Source organism: Neovison vison, chromosome 12, assembly GCF_020171115.1.
Source record: "Neovison vison isolate M4711 chromosome 12, ASM_NN_V1, whole genome shotgun sequence".
Classification (NCBI taxonomy): Eukaryota; Metazoa; Chordata; class Mammalia; order Carnivora; family Mustelidae; genus Neogale; species Neogale vison.
This window is the reverse complement of record NC_058102.1, coordinates 73,420,664-73,431,621: the sequence shown is the minus strand read 5'-3', so window position 1 is coordinate 73,431,621 and position 10,958 is coordinate 73,420,664. Positions and strand designations below refer to the sequence as shown.

Sequence of the window (10,958 nt, the reverse complement as noted above, 5' to 3'; positions counted from 1 at the left end):
CCAGCCCCTGCGCATGAAAGGATAAAAAGATGATAGTAAGATTGGCCAACAATTAAGGCCTCAGTGGGCTATCGTTATTGATAATTTTTATGAGTGAATTCCCTTACCCCCTACCCCTTTTCTCTGTAGGCCTCAAGCTTCCCATAAAATGTCTGTGGTTGAATCCCATGTAGGTAATGTTTGGCTGAGTTCTTCTCCATTGCCTGGCAGGTATACGTGGGTTATATACAACTCAGATGCTCATCCTGTTCAGGTCAACACCATGAGCACACTTGGGGTTCTCCTGAGGTAGCAGAGGATCTAACATGTGTGGGCTTCAGGACCAGTTCGATAGCCCTCAGCAATGTTATGGGGTATGTGGCTGGCCTAGGCCACTTCTGCAGTCATGATGGAAAAGACTGTGGCCTGGGTAGTCCACCCCATGCTTGGCTCTGCAGGCTGAGACCCAAGCTTCCTCCCACCTCAGTGGCTGGAACCAGGTCACATGCCCATGGATGAGCCAATCCCTGGAGCCAGGAGTGGAGCCACGGAGATTGGCACAGGTTGAAAGGACCTCTGATGTAATGACTTTTCGAATGGTCCTGGTGGCAAGGGGTGTCCTGCGCCCTCTTCAGGCGGTGGAGGGCAGTGCAGGACTAGGGGAGCTCTGCCTTCATCCAGAAGCACCTGCTCCCTCCTGGGGCCCAGCTGAAGCCATTTCATTCTGGAAATTCAAGCTACATAAAGCTCAATATCCCCCAACCTCTCCAAAATATCTAAGGAACAATGAATTGTCCTGACCCAAACAGTGGCACTGAACTGGACCCTGGCTCTGATACAGACCCACATTCTGACCTCAACTAGCTCTCAAGCCTGGCCCTGACCCCAATCCAAGACCCTAACCCTAGCCCCCAACCCAAACAATGCTCACAAGAAAAAAAAGGTAGAAAATGAAAATATCCATCACTGGTGAATGCATAAGCAAAGTGTGCTGAAGGGTTTGAATTTGGGTTCAGGTTCAGATTTCAGTCAGAGTTCTAGATTAGCTTTGGGTTTAGGGTCAGGGTGAGGATTTAGAGTGAGGTTCAAGGGACCAGTTAGAGTTTAGGGCTTTGGGTTTATGATTTAGGGTTTAAGACTCAGGGCTTCTGGCATAAAGTTCAAGGTCCAATTTGGGGTTTGGGTTCATGCTGGGATTTGGGTTCAAGGTTCATGGATCAGATTTCCGATTTAGGGTTTGGGTTCATGGTTCAGGGCTTGGGTCCAGGGCTCAGGTTCAGAGTCTAGGTTTTGGGTTCAATTTGTGTATATTGACTTTGTTCCTTTCAAGTTTCTTGAATTTATTAGTTCTGTTCACCTTAAACTCAAACTGCCAGTTATTTGACCAGCAAAATGGGTTTATTTGGGAAGAGCAGAGAATGGCAATTTGGGATGAGCAAGCTATGGTCACATCACAGGCAAGTGCAAGAAACAAAGGAGAGGAACATTATTTCATGGAGAAGGAAGAAGCTGGGAGGGTTGCTTGGAAGGAAGGTCCACTGGAGAAAGGCAGGGGTTTGTAGTGAGGGAGGATTCTCACCAGCCGAGCTGCGGGGATGGTGATTTCTTGTAGGAGATGAACTCTCCAGCTTCCCCTGGAAGGGCCTGGAAGGGATGAGTCTCTCCCGTGGGGGATTCTAATTCTGTAATGGGTGCCAGACGCCCCCTTCCAACCTCCCCTTCTGGCCTCCACAGTCCACTTTACCGAGGCTTCCTTTCACACTTTTTCACAGTTCTAACCAGGTTGTGGTGGAGCGTCGTGGAGAATTAGAATTCCAGATCCCACTGCTTCTACTGCACTCAGGACACAGGGCCCCCTGATTTAATCCTCCCATGAGTCTCTTGCTAACATGTGGCCTCCTTCAAGGGCGAGTGGCCTCTCCACGGTGGGTGAACTGGATCTGGGAGGGCTTGGCCTCCATCCCAAAGTCTGATGTCCTCTCTGCTTCTGTGACATGCTGCTAACGTGAATGTTTGGAAGAGTCATTTACTCTGTGGTGATTTCAAATCTGCAGTAACTTGTCACAGCAGCACAAATGTCCTTTATCTGCACACTCAGACTCTCCAGCCATCGTTTCTTTACCACATTCTTTTCACACAGGTTACTTCAGTGCATTTTACCTCAAACAGTGACACTGTCCAGTGGAACCACCATGTAACCTCAAGTGAGGAAATCATGATGGTTCCCATATTTGATCCCAGACCACAGGCCCACTTCAGATGTCATCACTGGCCTGACAGTCTGAAATGTCTTCTCCATTCGGATCCAGTTTTCTTCTGGAACTTTTTCCAGGACTTTCCCTTATTTGGATAACCTTGATGGACTTAAGGAGCACAGATGGCTCCAATCTGAGTGGTATTTCTATATGACTTATGTCATTGGGGCCGTTTTCAGTGTCCATACACATTGTGACATGCATCAGTCCTTCATTCACTTTTTCACAGTGACTAAACATAAGAATATTGACCCCTTAAAACAATTCATGTACATGATTCTCTGGCCTTCGTTGAGTTCCCACAGTTGTACATTGTTCTCCAGAATTTTCTCTTTCTCCCGGAGGAAGTCTGTATGCATGAAACACCATTGTCCTTTCCCCTCGGCCCCCTGTAGCCACATCCAGCTTTGTGTCCCAGATACCTCATCTAAGTGGGTTCACACAGTATCTGTCCTTCCTTGACTGGCTGATTTCACTCAGTGTAATGACTTCCAGGTTCAACCCATGTTGTAGCCTGTGTCAGAATTCCCTTCATTTTCAAGGGCTAAATCATGTTCCATGGTTTATACCATGTTCCGTGATATAAACCACATTTTGTTTATCTAGTCATCTGTCAGTAGACACTTGGATGGCTGTTGTGAGAAATGTTGCTCTGAATATGGGTACTCCTACTTTCAAAATTTGGGGACATATAGGCTGCAGTGGAATTCTGTGTTTAATATTTTAAGGAACAGCCATATTTTCCCCCCACAAATGAATTATTTTACTTCATTCCTTCATAGGGCAGAACAAGATAGGCATTTATGGATCTACCTCATTTTGTTTATCCTTTTCCCCACGGATGGACATTTGCATAGTTTCTGGGTTTTGCCTATTGTGAACACTGCTGCTATGAAAATTCCTGTACATTTTTGTTTGTTTGCTTGAACCAGTGTTTTCAGTTTTGTGGTTATATATCTAGGAGTACAATTGTTGAAACATGGTAATTTTGCTTTGATGTATTTGAGTAAATGCCAAACTATTTTATATATAGACTGCACCATTTTTCACAAGTGAAGTTTAAGGGTTTCAATTTCTCAACATCCTTTCGTTATATTTTGTTTTCTAGATCATAGTGATTCTACTTGTTTAAAATGATATAAAAATGATTTAAATCTTCATTTTCATAAAGACTAATGATGTTTAACATCTATTCATGTGCTATTCACCATTTTTATGATTTCTCTGGAGAAGGATCTATCCAAGCACTTTGTCCCTTTTAAAAATGAGGTTGTCTTTTTGTTGAGTTGTAAAGGCTCTTTACATATTCTGGGTAACAGACTCTTACTAGATAAATAATGTACAAATATTTCCTTCCATTCTGGGGGCTGTCTTTTCACTTTCTGGATGGTATTTTCTGATGTACAAATATTTTAAACATTTTTTAACGTTCCTTTTTAGTGAGAGAGAGTGTGCAAGTGGACAGGGGCAGAGGAGAAGGAAAGAGAATCTTAAGCAGGCCCCACACTCAGTGTGGAGCCAGATGTGGGGCTCAATCTCATAACTCTGGGATCATGATCTGAGCCAAAAATTAAATCAGACAGTTAACCAATTGAGCCACCCAGGTACCAGGACTGATTTTTAATTTTGAGGCTATTACTTAATCTATTTTTTTTCTGTCCCTTCTTATGCTTTGGTGTCAGATCTAAAAGCATTGCTAAATCCAAGGTTATGAAGATTGATCCCCATTTGTTTCTTCTAGAATTTATAATTTTACCTTTTACATTTAGGCCTTTAACTTATTTTGAGTTAATGTTTATATGAGGTGTGAGGTAAGGGTCCAGTTCTATTCCTCTGTACATGGATAGCTGATTGTCTAGCACCCTTTGATAAAAAGACTATTCTGTCCCCCCAGTGTAATGTTGTCCACCCTTGTCAAAATTCAGTAGACCATAGATGAACAGGTTTATTTCTGGGATCTCAGTTAAATCCCATTGATCTGTATGCATACTTTTAAAAAATTATTATTTATTTAAAATTTTTTGGTAAATTTAAATTCAAATAATTACATATAATGTATTATTTGTTTCAGGGTGTATGCATACCTTTATGACAGTATCATTTACTGTTGCTTTGTATTAAGATTTGAACTTTGGAAGTATGACCTTTCACCTTTGATTTTCTTTTTCAAGATGGTTTTGGCTATTTTGCGGTCCCTTAAAATTCCATATGACTATTACGATTAGCTTGTTCATTTCTTCCCAAAGGCCTTTGTGAGATTTCTTGGGAACACATTGAATTTCCACATTGCTTTGTGTACTATTGCCATCTTATTAATAGTATGTCTTTTCACCACCATGGGGTGTCCTCAGATTTATTTAGGTTTCCCTTTCTTTCAGCAATATGTTGTAATTTTTAGTGTATAAGACATACACCTTGATTACATTTATTCCTAAGTATTTTGTCAATGTTGATATTTCCTAAAATGGAACTATTTTCTTAAATTCCTTTTTGGATGATTCACTGCTAGTGTATACAAATAAGAGAGATTTTTGTGTAGTGATATTTTGTCCTATAACTTTGTGGAGCTGGCTGTAATAATTTTTTGTTGATTCTTTAGGAAGTGCTCTATATAAGATGATGCCATCTCTGGTCTCTGAATAGACCTAGTTCTACTGTTTCCTTTCACATATGGATTCCTTATTTTTTGCCTTATTGTTCTGGGTAGAACTTTCAGTACAATACTGAGCAAGGAGCGAAAGTCAGCTTGTTGGACTTGTTTGTGATTTCAGAGTAGAGCTGTCAGTCTTATTGAGCATGACATTTGATTAGGCTTAGGGTTTTGGCTTAGGGTTAGGGTCTCCCTGTCCTCTGCTGTACAGAGCCCATATTTCTCTGGTAACCGACAGAGTGATCTTTTCAGAACATAACCTTTGATCCTCTCTGTGACCTGCTCCCCAGCTGCCTGTCGTTTCCAGCCTTACCTCTCTTGCCATATCCTCCCCACCCCTGTGGGCCTCCTAGATGTGTGGTCATCCCCATGTGCCTTGGGCCTGACTCCATGCCTTTATATTCTCCTGCCCTCTGCTAGGAGCAGTCTTCTCTCCCACTGCTTCATGTCTGGCTTGTTCCCCTGTTGGCTGGACCTGGACTTGCCCTCCACCCCAGCCCCAGTGACCTGACTCATATCTGCTGGGTGTGTGTGGCCTTGTTTTCTATTTAAATGTAGTGCCCACTTTCCCCATGTGAGTGATTTACTAAGCTGCCAGGTATGGGGCAGGCACAGGGACATAGCCTTAGTGCCTGTGTGAAAAAATCAGTCTCAGGGTGCCTGGGTAGCTCACTCATTAAGCATCTGCCTTCAGCTCAGGTCATGATCCCATGGTCCTGGGATCAAACCCCTGCTCAGCGGGGAGCATGCATCACCCTTTCCCGCTCCCCCTACTTGTTTTCCCTCTCTAGATGTCTCTGTCTGTGTCAAATATATAAAGCCTTAAAAAATCAGTCTCGGAGGGGCTTACCACCCTTGCTGACATTGGGGAAGCTGCTGTCCTCACAGGTAGTCCCCTCAGAGAGACAAGACTTCCAACTTCTTGGGGCCAGGGAGATGTAGACCTGGACCTGGAAGCTTACACTCTTGGATTCTCGGCTGGGACCTAAGCAAGCCCCCTCTTCTTCTAGCAGTTCTCTTTCCCCTTCCCTGCCCATGGGCTGGACCTGATTCCTGATCTGGGAGAGTTTGGGGGTGACTGCTTCTAGGAATAGCAATGGTTGACTGATGGACCTTGTCAGCAAGAGGCCCAGTAGCCTTCAAGGGAGGACTTTGTGGGAGTAGAGACAGCTCTGTGGGGGCCAGTGACAGGGTTTGCCTGGGAGCTCGGCACAGGGTGAGTGTTCCTGGCTCTAGCATGCTGACTGTGGGGTTGGTTTTCCCCTTCTGAAGCCTCAGGCTCCCCTTTGTATGATGGGGTGCTGATAGGCCCCATCTCTGAGAGCATAAGATAGGGAGGCCCCACAAGGAGACTTGCTTGAGACAGGCTGAGAGAGCGGCTATAGCTTAAAGCAGCCCAGTGCCTACCCCCTTGAAGAAGGTACACACTTCCATGGCCCCCAGCTCTGGGGTTCTGCCACCAGCCTCTGACAGTGATCCTCCTCCCACCTTGTCCCTTGTCCCCGTCGACAGGTGGTCTTCCTGGAACTGTTCCTGCAGAGGGCAGAGAAGCCCATCATGGTGGGACAGAGGGTCACCTACTAGGTCATCACTGACCAGCAGGCTGCTGGGCCCATGTGCCCCCCTAGGAAGTCTGGAGGGTGGTGGTCCTCAAGGTCACTGATGCCCCATACTGGCAAGATGTGTCCATGAAATGCATGGCCATGGTCAGCCTCTTCTGTGAGTAGCACTTCCTCCATGAGGTGGATGACCTGGTGTGTGGGGATGTGGACGTAAAGTTTTGTGACCATGTGGGCATGGAGATCCTTTCTCCCCTCTTTGGCGCCCTGCACTGCAGTTTCCACTGGGTGTTTCATGAAGACTTCAGCTACCAGCACTGGTCACAGTTCCAAGCCCACATCCTCAGGGACCAGGATGATGTTTACTACATGGGAGCCTTTTTTGGGGGATTGGTGGTAAAGGTTCACTGACTGACTTTGGCCTGTCACCAGATGATGGAGGTCGACCTGACTAGTGGGATGGAGGTTGTGTGGCATGACGAGAGCCACTTGAACAGGTACCTGCTGGACCACAAGCCCGCCAAGGTGCTATCCCCGGAGGACCTGTGGGACCTGCAGTGGCTGGGCTGCCCTCCCTACCTTTCATGAAGAAGCTGAGATTTGAGCTGTGCCCAAGAATCACCAGGACATCTGGGACTCCTGAAGAGTTGTCCCAGGAAGACCTGTGGGACCCATGGTGGCTGGGCTGCCCTCCCCTACCTTCATGAAGAAGCTGAGATTCAGGCCATGCCCAAGAATCACTAGGACATCTGGGACTCATGAGGAGCTGTCCCCATCTCCATCAGGGGGTGCTCTCCTGAGAAGAGCTGTCAGAGCAGGCCTACTTCTGTCCCTTCGAGAGAGACCATGGAGCCCAGCCCTGCCCACATGGGCATGTCCAGGGCCCCCAGCTGACCCGCACACAGGAGGCCTGCCAGAGGACAAAAGGTTCTCTCTTGGTGGTCACTACATTTTGATAACTTCTGGGTCATTTGCAGCTGTGAATGGCTCCAGTTTTATGTTGGATGATTTCTGTGTCAATGCTGAGCAACCATCCTTAAAAAGAACAATCAAGGGAAAAGGCTTTCTTCCTGGTTCTAGACCGACACCGCCTGGTGGGGCTGGGAGTGGTCCTGCAGTGACTTTGGGGCCAGGATGGCTTCTGCTTGGGTCTTCCCTCCCAGTCCTTGCACCTTGCCATGGCCATGGGGCTTCAGGGGTAGGGGTGCGCCGAGCCACCTCTCAGACCTTCAGTCCCCTGACTGCCAGAGGCCTTGGCTGTGGTTGTTAGCTCAGCCTCCAGAGGCATGGAGCCCTCTGAGTTATGTACGGTTTCTGCCTTGGTTTTATTTTTTATTTTTTAATTTAATTTAATTTTTAAAATTTAAATTCATTAGCCAACATATAATACATCAGTAGATTTTAATGTAGTGTTCAGTGATTCCTTAGTTGCCTGTAACACCCAGTGCTCTTTACAACATATGACCTCCTTAATACCTGTCACCCAGATACCCCATATCCCCATCCCCCTCCCTTCTGTAACCCTCATTTTGAGTCCCCAAGTCCAGAGTCTCTCATGGGTTGCCTCCCTCTCTGATTTCTTCCCATTCAGTTTTCCTTCCCTTGCCCTGTGGTCTTCTGCTCTATTCCTTATGTTCCATGTATGAGAGAAACCATATGATTATTGTCTTTCTCTGCTTGACTTATTTCGTCAGCGTAATCCCCTCCAGTTCCATCAATGTCGATGCAAATGGTGGGTATTCATCTTTTCTGATGGCTGAGGAATATTCCCTTATATATATGGACCACATCTTCTTTATCCATTCACCCGTTGAAGGACATCTGGGCTCTTTCCACAATTTGGCTCTTGTGGACATTGCTGCTATGAATATTGGGATGCAGGTGACCCTTCTTTTCACTACATCTTTATCATCAGGGTAAATACTTGTAGAGTAGCTGTAGTTTCAACTTCTTGAGGAAACTCCATACTATTTTCCAGAATGACTGCACCAGCTTGCATTCCCAACCATATACCAACGGTATAAAAAGTTTCCCTTTTCTTCACAACCTTGCCAACACTTGTTTCCTGTCTTGTTAATTTTAGGCATTCTAACAGGTGTAAGGTGTTATCTCATTATAGTTTTGAAATTTATTTCCCTCATGTTGAACAAATTTTATGTGTCTGTTATGAATCTCGGCCTTTTGGCTAAGATCAAGTGTTAGGAATCTCCTCAGTCTCCTCTACTCCCCTCATTTTCCTTCTCAGCCTGAAGATGATCCCAACCAATCTGCAGCTTTGAAGACCAGTTCCGTCCTGATGCCAGGAATATACCCTGGGGGTCTCCGCCTCACTTACCCCATGTGTCCTGTCCATGTCAGGTGCCTGCAGACCCCCATCAGCTAGCCACCTGCTCCTCTCACAGATGTCCCCATCTCAGGAGAGGGAAACACCAAGTCCAGACCCTTGGATTCCTCTGTGACTTGTTGCTTTCCAACAGCTTTCCCAGTAGTGAGGTGGCTACTGGAGGACATTTGATGTCCAAAGCATATAAAGGTGTATGTGAGTCTCTGCTGCCGGGCAATGGATAAGAGTTGGTGCAAATAGAAACCAAGCAGAATCACTGGAAGAAAGGCAGAGTGATGAGGAGCTGTAGGGAAGAAGGTCCTGGAAGCTCTGACCTATTCCCAAGCCCCTGGGACACTGCATGCATGGGCTGGGTGCCTGCTCAGGGCCGACCTGAGAAGGCCTTAGGCTCTGCCCTCTGGTGATTGTCAGACTTGGCAAGTAGAAAGTGAAAGCCAAGGCAGAGTGTTAAGAGGCCTGGCTGGTGCTGAAAGTGCATCCTGACATCCACAAACCCAGATGCCTCCTCCCCATCTGTAAAGACTGGAAGTTGTGTGTATGTGTGTGTGTGTGTGTGTGTGTGTGTGTGTGTGTTTCAGAAAGAGTGCAGTTTCCAGATGTTTAAGGAAAACTCACCCAGTCAACAGTTGACCACTACATTCGCAGGCCAGACACTTTTGTGGCCACACATGACAAGGGATACAGATTTGACAAAATCAGTTCAGAAATGTCACTAAGCCAACAGCAGAGCTGCAGTGAGAAGAGCGGCAGCAGTGAACCCTGGGGACGGAAAGAACTGGTATTTCACTTGCTACATTACATTATTCACAGTGTTCCAGATCCAAAGGCACAGAGATGAGTGGTGGTGACACAGGAAAGGAATATATTTCAGTACAGCTGACGCTGGAAGGCAAAGGACTGGCATGGTCTCAAGGTGTTGAAAACACTCCTGGGGGGGCACCTGGGTGGCTCAGTGGGTTAAGCCTCTGCCTTCAGCTCAGGTCATGATCTCAGGGTTCTGGGATCGAGCCCCGCATCGGGCTCTCTGCTCAGCAGGGAGCCGGCTTCCTCCTCTTTCTCTGCCTGCCTCTCTGCCTACTTGTGATCTCTATCTGCCAAATAAATAAAATCTTTGAAAAAAAACCCAGTCCTGGGCTTTTATATGCAGAAAAATCTAGGAAGAAGGTCAATGGGCAGGTTCAGGGGGTCAGTAAATTTCAGGTCAATCATTGTCTTGGGGTCCATCACAAGTGGGGCCTTGCTGGTGTCAGGCAGTGGTTAGTGCTTGAGGGGTCATTTTGGTGCCTGCCGGGGCTTTGACTTAGCAGATGAGCCTGAAGGAGGGACGTCATCAGTTAGGAAGTACAGATGAACGTTAGAGTGGAGGTGGGTAAAGGCCTCTTTCACTCCAAGAGCAGGGGAACTCTGAGCCTCTACTACATACCTTGCCCTGCTCATCTCTTCCAGCTGCCTGGTCCTGAGTTCAGTACTTTTAATGAACTGGTCATCTAGTAAGTAACGTGTTTCTCTGAGTTCCATGAGCCACTTGAGCAGACTATTTGAACATGAGGAGGAGGTTTTGGGGCCCTCCAATGTAGCCATAGTTCAGAAACATGGGTGACCTCTCTGCCCAGCAACTGGCTAAACACTAAGTTAACAGCACAGGGATTCAGTGGCCACTCACAGCAAAGAACACAGATTTGTCAAAGTTAGTTTAGAAAAATCACTAATCTCCCTGACTCCCCCAGCCATGCTCAGCCCTTTGCTGCTTCCCAGCAGAGGGTGGCGGTTTTAACCAAGGTCAGAAGAAGGGATGGCTTTTCCTGACTCCACCTGCGCCCTGTCTCCACCCAAACCTCCCGCCGAGGGCTGTAAGAAAGGAAAGTTTTCTTCTACTCGTCTTAAGGTCCCTGGCTGTGTCTGGAAATTGACAAAGACAGATGAACAGGAGAAAAGCTGGTAAAGTGTATTGATTTTTTTTGGTGGGAGCCTCACAAGAACGTGTGGAGACCAGCAGAGGCAATTGGAGAAGACAGGTCTACATTTTAGGCAAAGAAGCAATAAATGTGTAAAGAATTGAGAGACACAGAGGTTCGAGCTAGGGCTGGTAAGTGGTAAAAAAGTAACTAGGAAGATAAAGGTTAGTTTAACTAGTTTTGTTCCTCTAGCCTTTGTGGCCCTAAATTCCTTGA

At 46.4% G+C, this 10,958-nt stretch overlaps 1 pseudogene; it reads left to right on the top strand.

The window, feature by feature from the left end:
* Positions 1 to 6,393: 6,393 nt before the first annotated feature.
* Positions 6,394 to 7,031, top strand: LOC122890933 (annotated as a pseudogene).
* Positions 7,032 to 10,958: the final 3,927 nt, after the last annotated feature.